The sequence below is a fragment of the Cyprinus carpio genome, unplaced genomic scaffold (genome assembly GCF_018340385.1).
Source record: "Cyprinus carpio isolate SPL01 unplaced genomic scaffold, ASM1834038v1 S000006585, whole genome shotgun sequence".
NCBI classification, from domain to species: domain Eukaryota; kingdom Metazoa; phylum Chordata; class Actinopteri; order Cypriniformes; family Cyprinidae; genus Cyprinus; species Cyprinus carpio.
In genome coordinates, this window is record NW_024879238.1 from 794,362 (window position 1) to 821,497 (window position 27,136).

The 27,136-nt window shown below is 36.9% G+C and overlaps 1 pseudogene; it reads left to right on the forward strand.

Moving 5' to 3' along the window:
• Positions 1-27,136, forward strand: part of LOC122144053 — a 54,169-nt pseudogene that overhangs the window by 6,636 nt on the left and 20,397 nt on the right.

Genomic DNA, 27,136 nt, shown 5'->3' on the forward strand with positions numbered 1-27,136 from the left:
TATGACAACGTTGATAATATCTGATGAAAGCGGTCTTGATTCCTGACGGATGAATCTGTGTTCTCTTCTTGATTCTCTCCATCAGTACGCCAAGAACCACGAGTTTGCGTTTCACACAGACCTGACGTGTGGATGATTCAGGGATGTATCAGTGTATCGCTGAGAACCGTCACGGCACGATATACGCCCAACGCCGAGCTCAGGGTGTTCGGGTGAGTATTTATGGTTTAGTATTAATATTTGCTGTAGGAAAACGAGGTTCTGAGCCTTAGGACTCACGGGGTTGAAGATCTTGAGGAACACTGCTAGTTCTTCCACTGAATGTGTTGTTTTCCCAGCCGGTGCTCCTTCATTTGAGTGGAACCCAGTGAAGACCAAACTTCTGGGGGCCCAATAACGGGCGCGTGGTGATTGCCTGCAAACCCCGAGCGGCGCCGCGGCCGAGCATCTCCTGGAGCAAAGGAACCGAGCTCCTGCACAACTCCAGCAGGTCAGAGGTCACGCAGAGGTCATCTCACGGATCCATTCTCTCTCCAGAGCCGTTCACATTCAGTCTGTCTTTCATGATTGCAGAATCTTCATATGGCCAGACGGGAGTTTAGAGCTTCTGAACGTCACCAAATCAGACGAAGGCAAATACACTTGTTTGGCAGAAAACGACCGAGGCCGAGCGAACAGCTCCGGATCGCTGTCAGTCACCGGTACGACACGGAAACCGAACCCTAACAATAACAGTTAGTTAATAGTTAGTTAAGTTAGTTAATAGTTAATAATTATTACTGCTGTTATTGTGTTCTCTTGAGAAAGAAAATGTTCTTTTCACCCCAGCAACCACATAGCAACTTTCTAGCAGCAACACAGAACACTCTAGTAACCACCTTAAAAACTGTAAAATAACACCCTAATGACCACACAGAACACCCTAGCAACTGCTTAGCAGCACCCTTGCAACAACCCATAATATCCTAAAACGTAGGAATGTCATAACAACCACCCATACCACCCTAGTAACTGCAAGCAACACCCTAGAAACCACCCATAATATTTTACAATACTCTACAACACCCTAGCAATGCTTTAACAACTAGGGGACAACTTACTCACGGTTCGGTTTGTATCACAGGTTTAGAGTCGCCGTTTCGGTACGGTTCGGTATGTGCTATGTTTAGGGAAAAACTATACTGTCAAATAAAAATAAAGAAAATAAGAAAAATCTATCTCACTACAAGCAACAGCACAAATAAATACAAACAGAGTAAAGATACAAATAAATTAAAGAGTGATTTTCAGTTTTTCTTAGGTAGGTCTAACATTAGTTTATACTGTAGGTGCAGAAATTAAAGTAATGAAATGTAAAACAGCATTGCATTATTTGACTGATATAAATTAAAGATTAATCTTTTATTAACGTTACAAAAGCTATTCAATCAAGTGAGTGACTTCTTTTCTTTGTTGTTGCTGTTTTTTGATTAATATTAAGAAAGTGCAGTCACTTTAAAACACACTGTAAGCACTTTCAGCTGGGCTATGTCTGCTGTAGATACTTACCAAGATGGGCATTTTTGACGTAATATTTGTCTGAATTTGTCCATTTAAACACAGTACTTCATGAAAGAGCTTAATATTTGCGTGTGTACTGAGGCGTGGGTTTGTGCGCTTCGGATGAGCGCACACACAAATCTCCTCACTGCATGCATGAGCTTGCATCCTCTGGCTCTTAAATGTTTAAACTGGCAAAGCTTAAATGGCGGAATAAATGACTGCTCATATTCTAACCATTTATACACATTTTCATGAGACCGGGCTCCATATTCAGCACCCGGGTGATGACGGAATAAATGACTGCTCATATTCTAACCATTTATACACATTTTCATGAGACCGGGCTCCATATTCCAGCATACGGCATTCGCATTGATCAAGAGTGAACGGTGGTGTCCACTTTTTTTTGGTCATCGCTGTGGTTTGTAATGTTTTGGGGAAGCCAGAATGCACATCCATCAACAGAAACATCACATTAGCTGAGCCGTGTTTGTACACAAGAATACTTTACGTGTCATTTTTATAGCAAACCATATTACAGATGCTTTGTCAAATTTAAGTTGAACCGCAGTCCAAGTGCGTGCCAAACCATGTGTGGAGAAAAGTATGGTTAGATATTTTTCCATCCCTATTAACAACCATTCAGAACACCATAGTAACTGCATAGCAACACCCTAGCAGCCACCCAGAATACCCTAGCAGTTACACCCTAACGACCATCCAGAACACCCTAATAACTGCATAGCAACACCCTAGCAACCACCCAGAATACCCTAGCAACACACCAGCAACCATCCAGAACCACAATCTGTTTGTCTGACAGACTGAATGGCATTAAAACCTCTAACTTTAATCTTTAAAACCAACTCTCACATGAACATCACAGTTTGTAAGCTAGCTGAGTTTTGTGTTTGTTGGTTTGAGTTTGTGTTTGTTGGTTGCGTGTGATGTGATGGCCAAGTGTCACCACTGCTGCCCTCTGCTGCCACAAGCATGCGACTGATGGTCCTCAGCAGAAGTGAGAGGCGTTCTCCTGCATTCAGAGGATAAAGATTGTCTCTCTCCTCAGACGCCACGAAGATCACTCTGGCTCCGTCCAGTGCTGACATCAGTGTGGGCGAGAGTGCCAGGATGGAGTGCGCCGCATCACATGACCCCACCCTCGACCTCACCTTCATCTGGTCCCTCGACGCACACGTCCGAGACTTCGACCGAGACAGAGAGCATTACGAGAGCAAAATGGTCAATTCAGTCTTCAGCTGTTTAATACTGATGAAAAACATCTGATAATTATTTATTTAGTGTTAATGAATCAAGACTCTTCATTAATAGTACCATTGTGGATGCCTTAACACCAAAAGCAACTATATGATGACACTATAACGATAACTATAATAGTTATAATTAAATGATAACTATGAAAGGTAACCATAATGCTACTTATGAAAACTGTAATGCTAATTTTATCTATGACAATTAGTATAATGAAACTACTGTATAACAGTAAGAGTTTTTGATTGCTTCTGTTGTCCTCATTTGTGAGTGGCTTTGGATAAAAGCATCAGAATATATGAGAATATAAGTGACTAAATGTAACTGTACGGTTATAGTTATCATTACAGTTATTGCTGATGGTGTGAACAGGTTTCTTGTGTGTTTTGCTAGTGTATTAATTGAAATGATTGTTGCTCAGGATGTTAATCAGGACGGCCAGGCCGGGACGTCCAGCTCAGAGCTGTTGATCAGTAACACACAGCTGAGACACGCGGGACGTTACAGCTGTACAACACAGACGCCGGTGGACAACGTCACGGTCTCTGCAGAGCTGGTGGTCAGAGGTCAGACAGGTTTTTATTTTCACATAAACCTTAGGTTTCCGTGAGCTGTGAGTGACGCCGCTGCTGATGAACCCCATATAATCAGATTGTTTGTACACTCACTAGCTCCTGTGTCTCCTCATCCTCAGGTCCTCCTGGTCCTCCTGGAGGTGTGCGCGTGGACGAGGTGATGACCAGCAGCGTGAGAGTGACCTGGAGTCACGGGACGGATAACCTGAGTCCCATCTCCAAATACAGCATCCAGTACAGAGATGTGCAAGCACAGCAGGACTGGAGAGACGCCTCCACCTGTGAGTACATCACCACACTCCACTATAGTGATGATACATGAGTGTGTGTGTGTGTGTGTGTGTGTGTGTTTTCAACTGCTTACACACAAAATCTTTATTTGTCATACAATTTTTGAAAAGCTGACACTCAAACAGCAAATCTGCAAAACCATACAGTTTATTCTCAGTCTTTGATTCGATTATTAATTTCATAATTAACTTTTTGGAAAACCACACAAACAATTCTCAATGTAACACACAAAAATCTAATAGGAAGTATCTTGATTTCCTATTTCAAACACAACCAATACTAGTACTGTAAACAACAAACTAACTCCCCACGTGTGCTTAATTAACACCAGCCAATCATGCTTTAGAACAGGCCTGTAAACACACATCTACACAACTACACATGCTCGATGTGTTTCTTTTCTTTGGCACTGTGTAATATACTGTATTCACAAACACAAGTGCTTACAGAATAAAAGTTTGGTTTCAATCTTGCTCCTGTGTTTACTGTGAATCTTTCATCATCTCTCTGCCAGTTACTTTCAGTCTTGAACAGAAATGTACCACGGGAGCTCATGAAGAAGAGCTTTAGGTTTTTTTGTATAGCGCTTTTTACGATACAAATCATTGCAAAGCAACTTTACAGAAAATTAAAACATTCAATTCAATTCAAGTTTATTTGTATAGCGCTTTTTACGATACAAATCATTGCAAAGCAACTTTACAAAAAATTAAGTTTCTACAATATTTAGTAGAAGCTTATCAGTGATGACTGTCAGTTTATGTGCATACGGCAGAAATGTTCAGAAAAATCAATAAAAGACGTAAACAAACAGAACGATTAACACTATTAACAGCAATTATGCAATCAAACTTATAGCAAAATGTGGTAGTTCTGTATGTTGTCTCTGGGTTAGCATCATCTGAGGTCCTCTGAGGGGCTGGCATCATCTCTTCTCAGGTGTTCTGGATCCAGACTGGAGCTTGTGTAAATCCCTAGTTACCACGGGATGTAAATCCAGCAGAAACAGAGAAACAAATAGAGACATAATTAGCGTAGCTGCTGTTCCAGCCAAGTAAAATGAATTAGTTTAAACCCAAAGCTAAAGAATAATAAATGCGCATTTGATCAGATATAACTGCAGTCCAAATTATGAGATGCATTGTTTGAATGCTTGGCCAAAGAGGTGTTTTTAATCTAGATTTAAACAGAGAGAGAGTGTCTGAACCCCGAACATTATCAGGAAGGCTATTCCAGAGTTTGGGAGCCAAATGTGAAAAAAGCTCTACCTCCTTTAGTGGACTTTGCTATCCTAGGTACTATCAAAAGTCCAGCGTTTTGTGACCTTAGGGAGCGTGATGGATTATGGCATGGTAGAAGACTAGTTAGGTACGCAGGAGCTAAACCATTAAGGGCCTTATAAGTAAGTAATAATATTTTGTAAACTGATACGGAACTTAATAGGTAGCCAGTGCAGAGACTGTAGTATTGGGGGTAATATGATCATATTTTCTTGACCTGGTAAGGGACTCTAGCCCGCTGCATTTTGGACTACCTGTAGCTTGTTTATTGAGGATGCAGGACAACCAGCAAGCAGTGCATTACAATATTCAGTCTAGAGGTCATGAACGCATGAACTAGCTTTTCTGCTGCATCAGGAACAGGTAACATGTTTCGTAGCTTGGCAATGTTTCTAAGATGGAAGAATGCTGTTTTTTTGTAACATGGGAAATAATTTTTCAAAAGACAAATTACTGTCTAATATAAACACCCAGATTTTTGACTGTAGAGGAAGTAACAGTACATCCGTCTAGTTGCAAAATTGTAATCTACGAGATTCTGTGTAATGTTTTTCTGGTCCAATAAGTAATATCTCTGTCTTATCTGAATTTAATAGGAGAAGATTATTGGTCATCCAATCTTTTACATTTTAACACACTCGGTTAGCTTAGATAATTTAGAAGTTTCACCTGGTCTTGTTGAGATATATAGTTGAGTATCATCAGCATAACAGTGGAACTAATCCCGTATTTTCTAATGATATTACCAAGGGGCAACATGTATATTGAAAATAGCAGAGGACCTAGGACAGATCCTTGTTGGCACTCCATATTTTACTGGTGATAAATGAGATGACTCCCCATTTATATAACAAAGTGGTAGCGATCGGACAGGTAGGATCTAAACCATCTTAAAGCCTGCTCTTGATACCTGTATAGTTTGTAATCTATCTATGAGTATGTCGTGATCTATGGTGTCGAACGCAGCACTAAGATCAAGTAACTAGCAATGAGATGCAGCCTTGAACATAAGACAAATGTTTGCTTTAGAGATGTGTTTGTGATATTTTGAATGTGGTGCGAGATGTGAGGCATTTTATATGTTGTGTGTGCAATTATTGGATGTGTGTGTTAAGTTTTGTAAAAAAAAAAAAAAAAAAAAAAAAAAAAAAAAAACAAAAATTTTGAAAATGTGTGTAGCAGTTGAAATAAACTGTAATATAGTAATATACTTTTCTGTACATTTGAGGGGATTATTTAATTTGATAATCATCTGTTTATGAGTCTGTGTATTTATCCAGTGATTCTTTGTGTCTTCAGCTCCAGTGAATGTGGAGGGAAATGCAGAAATGGCCACCGTGATCAATCTGACGCCATGGACGGAGTATGAGTTCAGGGTCATCGCCACCAACACGCTGGGCACCGGACCCCCGAGTGACCCCTCGCCCAAATCACCACCAGAGAAACCAGTGAGTTTCCTTCTGTCCTCATCTAAGGAAATGTATTTTTTTTTCTTATTAAAAAATAGATGTGTCTCAAAAATACTTTTGTAAAATATATTTAGCCTCGTTACCACATCTCACACACTTTTAGAGCTAAATTCTGCTATAGATAACACACTGTAAACACACTGACTAGATGTTACTTGCATAACAAATGACCTATATCAAAATGAAATCAAGCCCAGCGGGTGCAGAGCAAAGTTCAAAGACCAAATAGTCTGAATTTGATAAAGGACAGAAGTTTGAAAAAGAAGCCTGCAATTCACTCTGCTGCCAGCTATTGATGAACCATTGCAGCGTGGACAAACTGAGAACCTTTTTATGGTTAAATGAAGGTTTTATGTAAGTGAAAGGAATATATTTTGTTTTAAAGCATTCCAGACTAATATTCATGTTGTTTTATTAGAAAAATGTAGGTTTCATGAATCTGGACTATTTTGGGCAATTATGAGTTACAAGTTAAAAAAAAATTAAATTCTCTTAATTCCAGTTTAGTTAATACTGGTAATTCTCAGATTGTTTGTTCTTACAAGTTTCAGATAATGATATATTCAGATAAAGTTTATCATGAATACTGAAATGTATCGCATTGGTTTTCATGTATAATATGAAAATTTTTAAGAATTTCCCATATTTTTAATTAGTAAAAAGGGTGCTAAATGAAGTAAAAATATGGGTAAATAAACAGTTACTGCTGTGTGTGCACTTGCATGGGTGAAATGCAGAGCACAAATTCTGAGTAAAAAAGATATTTGGCAAATGTTACATCCCATCCTTTTCCTTTCCCTTAGTTGAAAATGATCAGATGTCATGTTTAATAAGCTTACATTGGACCAGGTCTAAATGGAGTCGGCATGCAAAATGTGCAGGCAACTTTTGAACGTTATGTCAATCCTCAGTAGTACTATTACTGATAGTGATCTGATTATATCACTAACACTAAGTATTAAGCCTCAGTGTGTTAGTTCTCCAGCAGCATTCTGGGAAACCACCCACAACATGCAGTAGCACCACTGGAATCATCTAGAAAACCATAGTAACTAATAATTGCATAGCAGTGCCTTAGCATGCATAATTACTGTAATTTCTCTCTCTGTAGGGCCTGTTGTGGCTCCGTCAGATATCGTTTGGAGGAGGAGAAACCAGTCGTGAGCTCACCATCACATGGACGGTACAGTGCTCACGTTTTCTCACATGAAGAACTAGTGGCATGTATATTCTAGTCATCAGAAAAGTCCCACTCCAAATACCAGCCAAATGCAATTCTCTCTTTCAATTTCAATTTCAAAGTGATCTAAAAATCACACTTAAAATACAATATCAATTGCACTTTTTCTATTTGTGTCTGTAGATTTCAATTAATATCTTTAATCACTCAATCCATATCTTTAAAATTTGTTTCTCTACTTAATAAGAACTTAAACAAAAACTTTTTATTTTACTTTTTTTTTCTCTCTCTATATTCTGAAGGATTTTACTGAGGGGTTTGTTTATATTTCATTCACACTGGTTTATACAACATTTTATTAGTTAAAAACATGTGAAAATGCATATATTTTACAGGTAATGAGTTTGTTTCTCCACACTTCAGCAGCACTGACCATGCACCCAAAACTTAGAGTTTTATTCCTCTGTATATTCTGAAGGTTTTTACTGAGCGGTTTGTTTATATTTCATTCACACTGGTTTATACAACATTTATTAGTTAAAAACATGTGAAAATGCATATTTTAAAGGTAATGAGTTTGTTTCTCCCACTTCAGCAGCACTGACACACACACCAAAAACTAGAGTTTTATTCCTCTCTATAATCTGAAGGATTTTACTGAGGGTTTTGTTTTATTTCAGTTACACTGATTTATATAACATTTTATTACTGAAAACATGGGGAAAATATTTTGTCTTTGACAGTATTTTCTGATTTATGGATTGATAAACAGAGAAATCCAAAATTCCATCTGTAAAAACCTTCAACTGTAGTATATCAGCAAAATCAAACAAGGACTTTTGAACCAGATTATATAATGGTAATACATAATTTGTATATTTAAACAACAGTCAATTTGTATATTTAAACATAACTTGTAATGCCAAATCATGATTCATCAGTTGGGGAAGTAAGGTGATATATATTAGATTAAGTGTTTACTTTATTCACATTTGCCATCTTTTCTTTGGTTAAAACCAAAAACTGTTTTGATGTGGTTTGCGTCTACAGCCGGTCCAGCCGCAGTACTACTACGGCAGTAATTTTGGCTACATCATCGCATTCAAGCCTCATAACGACCCCGAGTGGATGAGGGTGACGGTGACAGATCCACAGGCCCGAAAGTATGTCCACAAAGACTCGAAAATCCCCCCATCCACCAGGTTTGAGGTGAAGATGAAGGCCTTCAACAGTCAGGGGGAAGGGCCGTTCAGCATCAGCGCCTTCATCTACTCCTCTCAGGATGGTGGGTGATGCACAGCTGCAGATTTACAGAATTAAACTAGTGACCTTGTACTGATGTGTGTTTCCATCTCAGTTCCTGCAGAAGCTCCCACCATCATTGAGGCGAGGACGCTGTCGGCCACAGAAGCCGTCGTGTCCTGGGTGCCTCTACAGCTGCAGACGGTTGAAGGATACCAGGTACCAAATCACTAGTTTCAGCATTAACCTCAGAACCAGCCAATCACATCAGACTATCACACACGTCTCAAATTCACTTGCTGATGTACTTCCTGTTGTTCAAAGTTGTTCAATTAGCAAACAGGGTTATTATCGTGAAATAACTTCTCATTACTTGCAATGCAATGGTTACTGAAGTAAATTACAATATATACAGCAAACATTTAAATTAATAAAATTACAAACAAAAAAACTAAAAATTAAATAAAAATAAAAACTTTTTTTTTTTGAAATGTTGGAAGAAAATTAACAAATACCCAAAAAAATTCTATAATTTTTTTTTTTTTTTTTAAGGAGAAAAAGTGGGGTGGGGATTTGCATTAGCCAATATTTATTGTGTAAAAAATATATATTATTATATTATTTTTTGTTATTATACAGATAGGGTCAAACTAAAATTAAAACCACAAAAAATAAATAAATAAATAAATTCTAATAAAATATCAAAAACTTAAAGTTTTTATTTCAGCTTAAGGCAACATTTCTCATTTTCATTTAGTTTGTACTTGATGTACTAAAATAATTAAAACTAAGTGAACTAAAACTAATACATAACATTAATAAAAACTATACAGAGATTTAAAATAAAAATGTAAACAAAATTACTAAAATTTCAAACTAAAAAGAAAAATTTAAATGTAAAATAAAATGTAATTTAAAATATGAATAAAAACTATGATAGTATGTTAATTTCTGGTCTGTTCTCTCTCAGGTCCGTGTACTGGAGGGAGTCGGTGGAGAACGAGGCGTCTGCACAGCGTGCTCTGGTTTCCAGTCGAGAAAACCACACGCGTCTGGACAACATGAAGCCCAACTCACATTACCTCATCGAGAGTGCGGGCGTATAACGGCGCCGGATACGGACCCGCCAGCCAGCGCCACAAAATCTACACCAAGAAAGCACGTACGTCCCATAGGAGCCAGAAGACAGGTTTTCAAACTAGAGTATTTTAGGACACATTTAGGAAAAAATTTAAAATAAATGTGATGTTAAAAAATAAATAATTGGCATTTATGTTACTGTTTTATTTTCTGATCTGATTGTGTTTTTTCTCAGCTCCTAGTCGGCCTCCTAAAATCATCGTGCACAAAGATGAACTACAGCGGCACGACGATCAACATCGCCTGGGAGCAGGTGGAGCCGCTGGCCAACGAGTCGACGGTGTGGAGGGATATAAGGTCAGAACAACACAGTAAACTGAAGGTTTAAACCTTTACCTGCTGAGCAGCGTCTCTGAATTTGATTTAGTGTGTTTGTCTTACTGGATTCATGGAGTTAAAATTTTAACTTGCATATGAATAGCTCATTAAAGCTGAGGTTTTGGACGGTGTTTTCTGTCTGTCTGTCTCCCTCTGCTGCTGCATGTGTCAAACTCAAGCCACTGATGAGCTTAATGATGTTTAATTAGTGCTTGCAGCTGATTCACAGCAATGAGAGATGATTAAAATCCTCTGTATGTGTGAGTGTGTGAGTGAGTGATGAAGAAACAAGTGATTATTGAGTCAATGAGAATGTGTGCTTCAAGAAACAAAGAAAAATCATTATAGATGTATTAATTCAGTCCTTCTGTAGTGATCTTGACTGACTTTATCAGCCTGTTCACATCCAGATGCTGTTCACAGCCGCTGTCGTTTGACCTTTGACCCCATAATGTCATCAGAATATAGTAGAATATGATTATTTGGGGCGTAGATCACTTTGGATACCATGTCTATATCAAGCATTTTATAAAATAACAATGAATGTGTTCCCAATTACATCATCAGTTTTTTTTTCTGATTTTTTTTTTTTTTTTCCAATTCAGGTTAAAGGTTTACTCCACCCCAAAATGAAAAATTTTGTCATTAATTCATTTACCCCCATGTTGTTCCAAACCCGTAAAAAGCTCAGTTTCATCTTCAGAACACAATTTAAGATATTTTTGGATGAAAAAACCAGGAGGCTGGTGACTGTCCCATAGACTGCCAAATAAATAACAGTGTCAAGGTCCAGAAAAGGTATGAAAGTCACAGGCCTCCCGGTTTTCATCCAAAATATCTTAAATTAGAGACGTGGAGTATCCCTTTAAGTTTCATAGAAGTTTCCAGCGAGACAAACAGCTGTCATTCAAAATAACCGTACAACATTAATTTAACGTTATGCTGTAGCTGCACATTTATTCTTTTAGGCTTATCATGAAAACATAATGTCAGGCATCCATGTTTAACAGTCCCTTTAAAACTGTGTTGATAACATTACAGGCCGAATCAAAACTGGAAACTGATTCGCGGGGCAGATTTCAGGTTACTCAAGGGTTACTCTAAGACTTATAAATACGGCGATGTTTCAAACAGAATGTGTTGCTAGTGTAGCCATCTGTCCTGGGTTTCACATTGGACAGTCCGATTGTGAAGCACCATGCTCTAATCAACTAATCCATAAAATCCCTAGATTGTTAGCATATATATGTTATGGCAGAATAGCACATCCTTCATGAAGCATTTGGTCCGTATGAAGGTAGGAAAGCCTCCCCGGAAATCAGTTTTAGGGGGTTTTAAATCACTACTTAATGGGACAGCTTCTTTTCCTGTCCATGGTTTAGAGCATTAGTTTTCAAGTCAGTTCTTGAGTGATGTTGGCTGTTCTCACCCAGGTCCTGTTACAGGCCGGAGGGGCGTCGCAGCGGCAATGCTGTAACACCCCCAGTTAAGCAGTCCATCGATCGGGCCCATGAAAAGGGGTGAATTAACTGTGTAGGGGTGGGGGGGGGGTGGGGGTGCGCCACGTGCACCCAGCGAGGGAGGAATACCGAGCCGTCGCACACGAGGTGCAGGTCATCGCCGAGGTAAAAAAACCTTTTACAGTAGTGCATGAGGACAGATTTCGGAGAATGCGGTTAGTTAAACGTGACATTTACAAATGAAGAATTTTGTCATATTAAATTTCTATGTATTTATGCCACTTTGTCCAGAATGATGTTGATTCAAAGCAAATCACCAATTCATTCATTAAAAAAAAATGCTTTACTCGGTGCAAACCTTGATCAATGAGAAATCAGAATGAGGTGAAGAACTCATGAACGGCCAGCAGAGGGGCGCTGATACTCACATATAGACTGTAAGTGTTAATGAACATAATCCACATATAAGAGAAAGTATAAAAGTAACCGACATGATTAATCATATTGAGATTGCAAAAAAAAAAAAAAAAAAAAGTAGTTGATAGTTTGTAATGGCAAGTCATTCAAACTGAGAAAACAACAAGACGTCATGATATTTACATTTATATTAAGTTATATGTTACTGTACATTAAGTATCTTTTCTTGGGACTGCATCAATCCACCAATGATTCACAAATTAAAAACACAAATAAAACAACAATTTGCGAATCAACTAAACATCCTTCTTGACAAATTTACCGTTCTTATTTTTGTTCCAGGATGCTTTTTATGCACCAAGTTGACTTATTACAAAAATGAGGGGACAATTACACTAAGAGTTATTTTGTCATGATAGTTTAGATATGTATTTATGCATATGCTTTTTTTATTCTCCACTGGATTCCAGGATATGCATAAAATCAGGGTGCGAACAGGCTGCTCACATGAAACAGCAAAATGATGATGAGATCCCATGTCATTGATACGCATGAATGAACCCAGCAAGATGGAAACCCACCACAGATGGAATCACGTGACTTCAGATGATTTTGGTTTCACTGAATTAACATAATCCTGGTGCAACTGCATACAATAAACCCACACAAATAGTTCCTAGCAATAAGAAGTGTTTGATATACAAAGTTATATGTGACTCCATCAATTTAGAAACATGACTTTTATAATATTTTACATTTTTGATTGTATTTAGACGTTATTTTCCTTTTAATATTTTCTTGGCAATAATACACAAATACAATATGTACAATGACATGACAATACAGTATCTAAACCGACATTTATCAAATAAAGCTACATTTAAATAGAAAATAAAAACCAACTTTCAAAACACAATATTCTAAAAACTGGACAAATTTCTGTTTATTCATTTTGCAGATGCTTTTTTGCAAAGTAACTTACAAATGAGGAAAATCAAAAAGCAGGTTTGTTTTTTGGGTGCTATTTCTCGCTCCAAGCTCCTTATGTAATCTTCATATTTTTCTTAGATTTCTCTTCTGGAACTCTGTGGGAGCCCTAAAAATTGCTTGCAGGAAAGTTCCCAAGTCTAGCAACAACCCGATTAGGTCACAGTATCAACCTTAAACCGCATTAAAATGCTGCATCAACAACCTCTGGCACATGTATGGGAACGCCAAAATGGACATGATGCCATATCTCCACAACACGTCTTATTTTAGTCAGACCAAATTGAGTACATTCCTATAATTTCCCTATACCTGAGTATTCATGAGCAGTTTCCGCACATCAGCCACATTACTGGTCAAGAGATATGAATAATTGACAGTTTTACCTATAATCTTCTGGAACAGATTTGGCCAAAATGCACAAAGTTTGGTCCTCTTTTTGATTCAGAGTAATGACAAAAACTTACACAAGTCAAGTCAAGTCATCTTTACAGTGGCTTTATACCTAAGACAAGCTAATTGCATCATCCGCTTAATTCAGTTCAAGTTTTTGTTCTCAGATGATGGGCGTCAGTCAGTGCGTTCATATCGATAAATTACTGAGAGCTACCTGTCTTTCAGATCCAAAAGCCTAATCGAGCCAAAATGTATTAGTAAAGCCACTAAATGGTGTGTCAGTGAGTAAAATAAGAGTTTTTGTGATGTTTTTTTGCAGGATGGCGGCCGATTCGTCAGGCGTCTCCGATCTCTCGGCTTCTTCTGGCTGCTCCTCACGGTTTCTGTTGACTTTGAGTCTCTGAAAAAATAATGTATTTCATCCTGATTCAGTGAAGCTGAACTCTCACACAGGAGGAAACCCACCGATATTCAGAGTCTGCGCGGCTCTGACTGGACATTTCAGGACAGAGCGTGTGTTTAATGTCTGAACAGTTCAGCCAGCACCTTACAAACATCTCCACCCTCTGAGCTCTTACGGACGCAGTTTAGATTCCATATAGGAGGTGCGGGAAACAGGAGAACAAATTGCCGTGGAGGCTTCCTGCGTGTTTTATGTGACAGAAATCAAGCGTCTCACTTTTATGGCTTTGAAATCATTTTGTCCAGAATCCATATGGCTTTAACTCTATATTGCTGTGCCAGGCCGGATGCAGTGAAACAAACCGGCCAATTTTACGACTCCATAACTCCATTCCATCGATCGATATTCGACTTTTGAGGACTATGCATGTTAAAGACCGCCATACTTTATAGAGATCTATGTCAACTCACACTGTTATCTGTTTTTTATATTAACACTCCTTGATGAAGTTTTGTTTAACACCGATGATATAATTTTTAATAATATCATGGCCGGTTCAATATGAAGAACATCAGCGTCTGGAATAACCGGGACGTTTGGCGTGTTTGGTTTACGTTTACAAGCTTTCTGATCTCAGAAATATTCTGTATACTCACATCCAGCCGATGTGACGAACTAATCTTTGCGGGCTCGCATTTTACCGTGTTTAGTGTTATTTAAATGTTATTTCACAGGTGAACCCATCCAGGTGGAACACCAGTGGTTGTGGTGAGCTGATTTTGCATATAAATCCTTGATTGCCATAATCAGGTTTCCAAACATGTGGTACTTGTGAGTTAGCTTTTTTGCTAACGCATTAAGTAAACTTTGTGAATCGGGATTTTCTGGTTATTTGTTTTTATGGATTACACTTTTTGAGATTATTCCTTTGCAAGCCATACATTGACTTGTTTAGGGCAGAGTGTATTTACTCATAGTATGGGCCGATATTATCACGTTACGAAAACTACTGCCCGATATAGTAACTGGCAGCCAAATATTTCGGGTACTGGAAGACTTTTTGTCAATTTCTGTTTCCATGTTTTAATTTAAGTGTTTAAATAAACCACCCCTCTGACCTTCTACCTGGAAGCTCCCCTGACAGTCAGTAGTTTATTTCCAAATAGTTCGAACCAACTATATTTGGCATGTACTTTTGATGTCAGTTTTTTTTTAATATTGTCATATCTATTATTTAGTTTTTTCCCATTTAGAAGCTATTAAAAAATAAATCTAAAGAAAGTAATGCAAAAATGAGTCCAAAAACAATACATGACCTGAAATGTTGTAGTGATCAGATGGACAATTACTGCTCTCATTTTTGTAACCGTAAACAGAACTAGAGTAATCAGCAAGCACTGGTGAACACAGATTCGTTGGGTTGTTATATACTGCAATCAGATGTCGGTTTCATGAATTGGACGGTTTTCCATACACATTGATTACATTCGTTAACTTAACTTCACATAACAAACATTTCAAGGCTTCAAACTTTGTTTGACTGGTATCGATACCGTCTCATTCAGACTGTGATAATCAGTGGCAGGGCAGATTGTGCTGGAATGTCATTTAACGTTTGTTTTTATCAATGATAATGTTTGTTGCGGTGGCTAACTTTAAAGTATGATGTTCATACCGTTTCATCGCATCTCTCGCGAGTTTTCGCCGGTATGGAGTGTTTGCTTTGGGTCTGCTGTTATATTCTACTAATTTATCGTATCTTATTGTTTTATAAGCAAGATCACATGATACCTCGCATCCATCTGGTAGATATGTAGATTTGTTTTATTGATTTGAGGCTTTCCTGGTCACGGGATCGGATTGTTTTGTAAATATGACTGGAGTGGGGAATTGTATGTGAATTGATGTCTTTGGGCTGTGGTTTCATATCGAACAAACCTCCACCTAAGGTGGCACTTTGCTGTTGTGTTGTTTAAATTAATTGTTGGATAGAGAGTTTTACCCCAAATGCATGTGGATGCCTTGAAGCACTACGCGGTACCTTCGGTTATTCAGAGGCCAGATGCGTGCTAGGTTAAGACTGACTGATCGCATACTCCGCTGGTTACGGATTTAACAACAGATCCGAATACTTACTAGACTAACCTGTCAGTTTCTTGCCTGCTTTCTATCAATATCGAGTCTTCAAAATTAAACTATTTAGAGACCAAACCAAACCTCTTCTGCTGTGTGTTTTAAATACCTCTCAAGTTGATGCTTCAAGCGTCTGGCTTCAAAGTATTATCTTTCATCATCATCTTTATGTTTTCCCAGCAGGCATGACGGCTTTGTTTCCTAGATGATACATTTTTAGAATGTTTAGCATTTAGGGTCCGATGGAGTGTGTGAAATGATACCCAGACTGAAATAGATGATAAATGTGTTGCTTGAGATCCAAACTAAAATAAAACTATAAAACAGGCTAATCGTTCGTGCAGGGAGGTGGAGATTAAATGGAAGATACGGGAAGAAATATGGGACTTGAAAACGATGAAATGAACCATTTTGTGTGTAGAGGTTCAGGGGGAAAATAAATTCTTTGACCTGCGCAGCAAAGCAGTGCAAAAGTACACCATAGAAAATTAAGTTTTCGAATATCTGTTATTCATTTCAAAGTCGAAGCAAAGCTGCTGAAACAGGAATCCGGATGTGAACACAGCAGGAGGAATTCTAGCATCAATATTTGTTCCTGTCAGGTTTTAGTAATGGTATCAGGGGTTACAATTGTAACATAGGTAAGGTTTCTGACTACTTTTCATTAGAATGTAACATAGACATATAAAACGCCATTTATTGATCTCGACATCAGTAAAGGCATTAAGCAATAAACTACATTACCGATGTTCCCCCAAACTGCGCTTAATGCCAAGAACTTGCGATGGCTTTGTGAGTTGGGCAGAAGAAGAACTATATAGCACTTTTTAGTATAGTCGCGCTTTACCTGACAGATAGCGGCTTTACTGGCAAAGGATTGCATCGAAAATGAAAACTGACCAACATTCAGACATTAAGGACAAACGGTGTGTCAATAATGCAAGGAAATGACGGTTAAAGCAGTTCATCATACTTAGATTAAGTGATATCCATCAATGGATGCGAAACTCCAGTTCAGTTTAAACGGTAGCTGCGCAATCAAATGTCTAATCAGAGTCAACGATAATAAACAACCGTAAATGGAAGTGTGCACAACTAGCAGCCAAGCCCGGCAGATGACAGAGTGCTCGAAAAACCTTACCTGAGTGACCGCAATGGAGAACAACGCCTTGGGAGAAACCAGGAGAGGCTCAGTGGATTGCGAGTTCTCCTTCCTGACCATACAAGAACACAACCGGTTCAATTTCCGGGCTGCGGCACAGATGGAGATTGTGCAGGAGAATCATCTGTTTCCTGTGGGTCTTTCTTTTGTATTATTTTTTTTTTATTTTTTTTTGTGCTTTTAATGTTGTTTTTACACCAAACACACGGTTTTGTTGACATTTGACAGTGAATTTTTAAATACGATAGAACCTTTGCAGGTTCCAGATGATGTATGCTCTAGCCTTTTATTAGCACAAAATTTATGGCATATGTTTGTTTGGTTTCCACTGACGAAAAAATAATAAATGCAAAGTACAGAAGCGCGCTTGTTAGGTTGTCCATCCTCCTCTCCACACAAAACGGTTGGATTTATCTGAGATTTGCAAATGTTTTAAATTTATATACGCGTGAAATGCCATAAAGTGTTTTTTGTATCTTCATTAATTTTGGTAAGCCATGTTGGATTGAAGGAGGCTTAATTCGATCAACCAGAATCAATAAATGCTCTCACCAGCCCCACCACGCACGTCATATTGTCTCTGTCCGCTGCCTGCTGACTTGTCGTTCCTTTGAAACCGAAACCTTCCGATTTAACGAAGCGCTAGATTTTCCCAAACATGACTTCAAAATTAGCTTAATGAGACACAAAAAGAAATATGACTACACTTTGCCATTAAAAAAACAAGGCGGTATTAATAGCTGTGTAATGGGGAAAGATAGAAGAGAGAGAAAAGACCCTGTGATCGAGTCCTGGCTCGGGCAAGAAGTCTTTCATAGTCTGATGTAGCAGGACCGGGGCCAAAGGCCCATGGAGGGCTTCATATTAAGTTCCCTCCTTTCATTAAAAGGGAGTTTTTATTTTTTTTCCCCCACAAAAAAGCAAAATTTGATTTACCTTTTGACTGACCGGGCCATAGGCAAGTTTTTTTTTTTTCTTTTTTTTTTTTTTTTTTTTTTTTTTTTTTTTTTTTTTAATTTTTTTTAGTTTTTTTTTTTTTTTTTTTTTTGTTTTTTTTTTTTTTTTTTTTTTTTTTTTTTTTTTTTTTTTTTTTTTTTTTTTTTTTTTTTTTTTTTTTTCTGCATTTAAATTTTTTTTTTGCCAACCGCCAAAAACACATTTTGTGTCCCACCAGAAAGCCTTTTTTGATCAGGTTAATTTGCGTTTTGAGATGCTGCTTGAAAATTAGCTTCATGGGCATCAACTTTCCTGACAGGAGAGAAAGAAGCAGAGGAAGCCCCTACTGAGCCCCTCTCTCTTTCCTCTCTCTTTCCTTCTAAACTCTCACTCTCTCCTTCATACCTTATTTACATAAAATGGGTAAAAGTTAGGGAAGGGATGTTGTAATGATGAATCCTACTAATAGTATCTTTGCTTCACATGAGTCTTATTCTGAAAGTTTTTATTTTTTTAAAAGAAAGGATTGACCGCTAGCTCTCGAAAAAGTGTCGCCTTAATCCTCCTCTGACATCATTCTTCTGCACGCTTTGCAGCTGATGTCAACCACACTTTCTGAGATTGGCAACGTACAGTTGCAACACCTAAAAAAAGTTCGCAATGCAGGTGATCAAGGGCGATGTTTCCTTGTTTGACATCTTTTTTTAACACATAGGCATGTATTTTCAATTTTTTAATTTCACCTTGCCCTTTTTTAAGCTATTTTTCATTAATAGATTTCATTTAAAAACAACAGCGAACACAAGAAACAGAGGAAAATAAAGTGTACAATGAAATTGCAAACAAATCCTAGTTTATTTGTATCACACACAGAAGAAGTTGCACTTGGAATAAAGTTACTAAAGATTATGATCTCTGCTGGACTATACCTACAGGTGATCCGATGAATCTTTTTGGTATTGCACTCAAGGGCTTCAACGATTTTACTCCAGAGGCACCTCATCATATCTACGGACTACTTTGAGTGCTACTTAGAGGGTTGCCACTTTGATGCTTTTGGGAACCGGACCGTAATATTAAGATGAGTCTTGCGATCGTTTTTTAACTTTAACCCCTTACCCAAAACTATGCAGACTTTTGGGAAAAACACCCCGTCCAATACTTGGAACCCGCGGTTATGCTACATCTTAGGAATCGGTTTTGCTCAACCAATCCTATTCCCACTCCAGAACACCGCTCAGGAAATCCCAGGATCGTAATTGTTTTTTTTCCTCATTTAGCAAGAGAACGTTAGCAGATATGGTTACAGCCTTACATGTAGATGCACAGTATTTCCGTATTTATTTTATGCTCTGATGATGGCCAGTTGAACCGCTATTCATCATTTGGGGTTAGGACTGGAGTAAGGGTGAACCCAGACTAACGCTTTAAACAAAGTGCTGTTTTTAAACCTTTAATTTTATTCAATTGTATATTGTCGAAGAGTTATACTGTGAATTTAGTAGATCCATTTTTATTTATTTTACTTTTAAATTGAATTAACTTTCTCTTTAATGTAATTTAATAACCGCCAAACTTACTCTAGCAAAAAACAAAAAAATTTATTTATACTTATATTAACAAATCACCGCAGCTTTTTTTTTTACAAAGAAGGTCAAATAAAAGGATGACTCGTGAGAGAATCTACTTTGAAAGGAGTTATTAAAACTGTAATAATTCTCATCCACAGTTGGCCAAAATGGGGCCAAAAATAACATAAATAAAATAAATAAATAAAATGAGCAAACTAGTTGTGAACAAATGACTGCTTTTTTTCTAATTTGTGCAATGGTGATATTTACATTTAAAATGGTTGTATACCATATTGTTTTCATTTTCTGTCCTGACGGTAGTTTTATTGACTTAATGAATAAATAAGGATAAACAAAAATCACCAAACCTGTTCAACAACACGAATAGTGTTTTCTTCATCTTAGAACTTTCCCTTTATGTTTTTGGGTGCTAGAGAATGAAAAGAAATAGGTTAAACAAACTGACCATTATTGTGTGGCTTGCATTTGACAAACAACTTCACTTATAACAAAACCTGGCTATATAGCACAAGTGTGGTACTTTATTCGCTAAAATACGTTTTATTTCTACCATACTCCCAAAAACATCACTCTGTGCTGTTGTTATTAGATTAAGTCCTGGTTTTACCGCATATGGGACTTTAGCAAAAAGCAGGACTATGCTGCACTTAGCTCGGACCGGATTCTAAAGGTCATTTTGCGTCTAAGCATGGCTTAGAAAGATCGAGCTGGTGTGCATCCAGAAACACAAAGTGCGTGGACATACTTCAATGGATCCGTGCCATGGGTTTCAGTTGCAAAACCGCATCAAGCTTACATTTAGTATCTAAGGATTCCGTTTAAAGGCTCATCATGTAAACCAGGGGTAAATTCTCTATAGATCTTACTCTGAACACTACGTAGAGGAGACACGTTTTTATGAAAACATTCAATTAAAATCAAGGATTTTATACTTTTGGATGCACCATAGTTTGAAAATTTACAGAATTCTTTTCCTATGTCCTCTGTTATGATTATTTCATTTATTTCTCTATACTAATTATTACTAATGTCTCTCATTTCAGTTTTGGCTCTAGTTAATGTATTTATACCACCTTTTATTGAAAAGGTTCATGTAGCGTGGATTAAAATTCATCTACAGAGTAAATCCTTTTCCTCTGAACATGTTTAAAATAAGTTTGAAAAAGTTGTGTGAGCGTGGTGCTAAGGTGACCAGCTGAGAAGGAGAGTTTACAAGCCCAAGTTCAGCTTTATCACTTACTACAATAAAAAGCTTGTATTTTGGTTTCAAAATTCAACAAGGCGTACTATTTGTAAGATGATCTTAAATGGACCCAAAACATGCAAGTATTCATGGGGAACTATGATTGAACCAAGGTTTGTATTTTTTTTTCTTTTTACAATAATCCAAGCCTGTGGAAGAATCCATTGGGTTTCTGTGAGAGAACCGGTGTGATGCTAGCAGCCATTTAAGCTGATGGAAATGGACAAAACATGCAAGTATCATGAACTATGATTGAACAAGGTTTGTATTTTTTTTCTGTTTTTACAATAATCCAAAAGCACAATGGAAGAATCCCATTGGTTTCTGTGAAGGAGCGGTGTGGATGCTAGCAGCCACGATCCCACATAGCAACAGTTCCTCCCGCTCTACACAGCCTCTACAACAACTTAAAAAATACAAGATGTGACGGAAATGAACATAATAATTAAGAGTATGTCTGTTTTTTTGTTTTAACAAAACATTTAACATAACATAATATTATATATAAAAGGTTATAACCAGAGGTGGACAGTGGTAGAAGTATTTTTTACTTTTTCCTCAAGTAGTCCTGTACTTTATCAGAGTTTTTTCCTTCACTACATTCCATACTTTTTTACTGCACTACATTTCATAAAGAAGTTGCTTTTTTTACCTTTTAATACTTGAAGAGCATTAAAAATGTAGTACTGGTTCTTTTACTCCGAAGTAATTCAAAAGATTTATTTGAGTACAAGTAGCTACGCACTTTCTAATGTAATTAAGGTATATAAAATTACTATTCATTAAATATGAAACGTGGTGCAGTAAAAAGTACAATGCTTTGACATGTTGTGAAGTAAAGGTTTCTAAGAAAAGCACATCTGATACAAGTACAGACATTGAAAAGTACTTTTAAAATCAGAGTAAAAACACTCTCATCTTCACTGCTGTCCTCCCTCTGAATAGAACTAATGGGCATCATTAATCAAATCAGCTTTTTATATTGCCAGGTATGTTTTACAGATCCGAGGACATGGTTTCATGACGAAGCTCCGCAGTGAGAATAACAGCTCAAGATTTAGTAATAATAATAATATAGCTAATAATATAATATTAATCATAAGATAGTTATTAATTATTATAATAATAAGAAACACTAACAGCAAAAACAACCGGTATGAGATCCATCATACTACGGTAATACATAAAGCAAACACACTATAGATCTTTGGTGACGCGTTTGATGTTGTTCAACCCAGTATTAACTCAATATACATTTTTTCATCTCTATCTGAATAAGAAGAAGTTGGTTTTTCATTGAACAACATTTCTGTTTATGACTTTGGTATTTCCCCATAGTCACGATTAACAAGAAAAGAAAGATTTTTGGTGGTGCTCTGTGTCTATTAAAATAAAAAACACATTTTTCAGAGAAGAACGTTTTGATGCCTATGCATTTTACAAACGCACCAAGGCGTGCCAAAATCCTCCAAACATTTAACATTTATAAATGCAGTTAAATCAGTGCAAACAATTTTCTGTCTCAGTCCCACAGAAATCATATAACATCTACATCAGTATACGACATGGGAGAAAAAGAGTTCACCACGAGAATTTTTGCTGATGGAGTATTTAAATATGGACTAACTCTCGACTTATTTGTTATGCAATGTTTTTGAGTCAGCAACCATACATGTTTCCAATCAATGCACTCGACGCATTTTAGAATGCAGTATGGTTTTAGAAGATATCAGGCTTTATTCTGTTAGTAACTTTTTTTCTAATAAAATAATTATTCCATTCCTATCATTAGTAGTAACTCTGTGAAGTTCAGAGCTGATGTTGAAATTAACAGTCTCATTGTTCACATTCCTTTTTAAACTTTTACAAATCCAGGATGATAAGCAGCATCAAACAGGGGATTATTGGAATATTACTTACTCTGAAGAGATTCTGTGGAGATATACGGGTGTCCCATTTTCATTCATAACAACTGTTTCAATAAATATAATACCATTGTCTATCCTTTTTTTAGAGAACAGTTTTATGTTTTAAGCATTATATAACCTGTTATTTCCAAATTATACATTTATTTTGGAAGAGAAATTACTCTTTTAATATTATATCCAGGAAGTAGCACACGTGCTTGTATGAAGATCACTTAATATAACTGGATATATTACTTAATTTCAAAGTTGCACATTGCAACAGAAAAGCAACATCATCTTTTTCAAAGATTAGATTAGGGAATTAAATTCCAAATTTTAAATGGTTAAAAAGTGCATTTGATGTCCTGAATGTCAAGCACATTTAAGCCTCCGTTACCAACCGAGATTAGTTTAAGCCCTACCATTTTTTAATTTGAAAATGAGATCTATTTCTTTTCTCAAATTAAAATTAATTAATGATGTTATTAGGGAGTTCCTGATGAGAACATTTCAAGGCCAAATTTCCAGAGTAATCCCGGCAGTTTACGGGTTCACCGTAATGATGGGAGAAACGAACCTTTTCGAAGCTTCGAATCAATTGAACCAATTGCTTCACAGAATGATTCAGTGTTGAATCGCTCGAAACAGCACACACTAGTGACACCTGCTGGTCAGAAGTGTGTAAATACAACACAAACTCAGGCTAAACATGCATTAAAACAGCTTTTACAAACACATCGCCAATGTTTTATTGAAAGTACAATACATCAGATGCAATAAACATAATAAAATATCATGAAATATGACAGATGCCTGAAAATATGTGGTTTTCAAAGTAGTCAATGTTAATTGTCCACCCACCTAGAGCTTTTGTTGTTGTTTTGTTTTGTTTTATGGACAGCTTCTATCTACAAGCCAGTAAAAGCGTGTGTTTATCATTTTTGTTTGCTTGTTTTTATCAAATTATGAAGACAATTAATTTGTACTTTTTTGTAAGCTTATTTATTTATTTAACAATTTCACAATTACAATGAACAAAAGATTAAGAAAAACAAAGATAAAAAAACCAGATTTTAAGATTTAATCCTGACTACATTACAATTTATTTCAACAAATTACATCATGCATCACTAGAAAAAATCTGATTTATGCCTTTCTGAGTCGACTTGATTAATTATTGTTTTAATGCAAAAACAAAACAATAACTAGAGACTTGGTTTAGGATTTAGTTATTGGTTTTTTTTTTTTCTGCATTTTACAGTGTAATTAAACATTAAATATCATTATGAAGTGGGGGTCTCCTCTTTTAACTCTGTTATATTATAGATATTTCACCTTGATGGTTTTTTGTTAGGCTGTTGTTTATGTAAGTAAAACACCCTTTGAAACTCCATTCCTTGTAGAACAGTGCTATAGAATAATTAATTGATATAAGAATGCATCATTCTTTCAGTTATTAATTATTCTTATTCTGTAAATCATAAATCTATTCTTTCTTTCAGGTGCTGTTCTTCTCATTATTCAGTTAGGTGGCTTGCTTGTTACTGAATAAGAATGAGATTCTGATTTAATCAGATTTCATTAAAAGTCAACACAACACTGCTGTCCCAGGTAGAAATAAGTTTACTAAATCATATTTCCATGTTTTGTAGTAATGAGGATTTGAGCGCATTTTCTGTCCGGGAAAATAATGTCATGTTCTTACAACATGAATTTACATTTGAATTCTAACACAAGTTTGAGACTAAAATACTGCAGTTTTATGTAGTTTTAAATCATTAACAACTCTGTGCCTGCTTTATCTACAATTTTACTGTACCTGCAATTCCTTTATGAATCAGCACAAAGCTTCAAAATGTTTTACAGATGTCGGTTTATTTATAAATTGTATGTGACTGGGGCCAAAATCACTTTATTTATTCTACAGGTTTGGAAGAAAACTTAAGACATGTGAATCAACGTCCAAACATCAAAGTGGCATTTCATCATCTTACATCCTCACATTTTAAAACACACATATTCTTTTATAGCACGTGACCCTGATTATACTATCGGTTATAGGATCATTGATCAGCCTGATTGTGATCTGCACAGGTTAATAAATCATCAGCGTCACTAATGAGAAATTGTTACAGTATGTCTATCACAACAGAACAAAACCTGAAGCTTTGGTTATCAGTTTCAATAAAAGATTACAAACATAAAACAAGATTTGATCTTGAAGCGCCACACACACAATCATTTTACAAACCATTTTAAACTGCAAAAACAATTCTTCACAAAATGACATCCGAGTCGCTGGAAGCGCCTACGTCTGTATAAAAACACCATGCATAACCAACAGGCCTTTTTTGTTTTTTTTTAAACAAACTCCAGATGTTTCTATTGAACGTGTCATCTATTAAATGCAATTAGTGAATCACTTAATTCCATTAAACATGGAAGTGTTTATGTAATACACATTTGACGTGAAAATTGTCGCCCAAAGTATAGAACTTTTAACAGGCATCACACTGAATACAGTAATACAATGATAAAGGGACACTGAAGATGAATAAAAGCATGAAGTAAAGCTTACAGGAATCAGAAAACAGATGAAGATTGAGTTCCAGTTGGGAAATCTCTCTCAGTCCTCGCTGAAAGTGTTTCTATCCATCATTCGGAGAAGAGCATCAGTTTCTCTGGGCCGATGATGATTGAGACGCAGTTCTGAAAACACGTTTAGAGTACCAGTGAGTCTCTTCCAGGAGTTGGGGTGAAAACTACTGTCACGCAGTAACGAAAGAAATGAAGCATCAGCGCAAGTTTTACTAGGAGACTTTATGCCATGCCATGCTGACGTCAAGTATTACAATTAGGGTCTAGCCAATCATTACTCAAAACTAATATAGGGGAAGCCCTCTCCCCCGGCAAACCCCCATCAACCCTCATTTTGGTTTGCAGATACTGCTGCACGTTTCCTCCCATATCCTCCCTCCAGCACCTCCAGGGTTTGGCCCCGTCCGATGTGGGGTCTGCTCCGCCCGGTCTTCCTCTATCACCAGGATTAGCTGGCATCTACACACCTCTGATTCAAGATCCCCATTGGGCCTCCTCCACAATAATGTCTGTTTTTTTGTTATTGGTTTTGTAAATACTTTTGAGTGTTTCTTCGTCTTTCACCTCACCTGAGTCCCTTTCTGGTAGAACTAAACTTGGAACGGTAACCGTAAGGCCTTCCCAACTGTTTTAAAATGAAAGTGCTAGTCATGAGAACTTTGGGATGCTTTTGGTGACGGGAATGTTTTTTTACGCCAACGTAATAATTAAACCATTCTAACAAGATGGATTAAAATTGGAGAAGACGCAGAGATAAGAGAACCACACACACACACACACACACAACGACACACACAAAAGAGAAGCAAGAACAGGTTGTGTTTGAAAACCAGTTAACAGTTTTAAAATATACATTTTGTTAAATTGGAGAAATAAATCCTCTTACATTAATGAGTGTGTTGGACCAGTCGGTAGTTTGATCATGCATGACCGTTACAGGTTTACGAAAAAGCAGAATAAAAAGCGAGATAGTAGCAGGGGGGTGAACAAAGAAAAACATGAACGAAGACTATGCTCATGAAAAAAAAAAAAAAAAAAAAAGCATGGGCAGTTCCAAATGTCTCTCACCTGGTGGATAAATTTCCCAAAAATGTGGCTTTCAGTTCTGTAGAACAAGAATCAGGAAAATAAAGTCACCTTCATACAACTGATCTTGTGACCCTCCCCCCCTCAACACCAAATCACTACTCAATCAAGACAGTTCTTCATATTCAATACTATCTGAGATGACATGAAAATGACAAAAAAAAAAAAGATCTTTCATAAACCACTTGAAAATCTCTTCTGGTCCTCTGACAATTAAACGTGAATCAAGAAAAACTGAAGTGAATTTGTTTGGCAAATCAGCAGATCTGAAAGTGACTCATATTAAAGGGTAGGGCTTGGGCGATATATCTAACGATATGATCATGCGCTAAATCACCATCCACCTGCTTTCAAATGGAATCGTCATTTTAATAGAACAGAGAGCCGTAGATCACTGAACAAGCTACGCAATATATCACTTTCATTATCCCGCAGAATGAATCGCCATTTGAGATAATGAACAGCTATATTGTGTAGCTTGTCAGTGACACTACGAGCTCTGGTCCC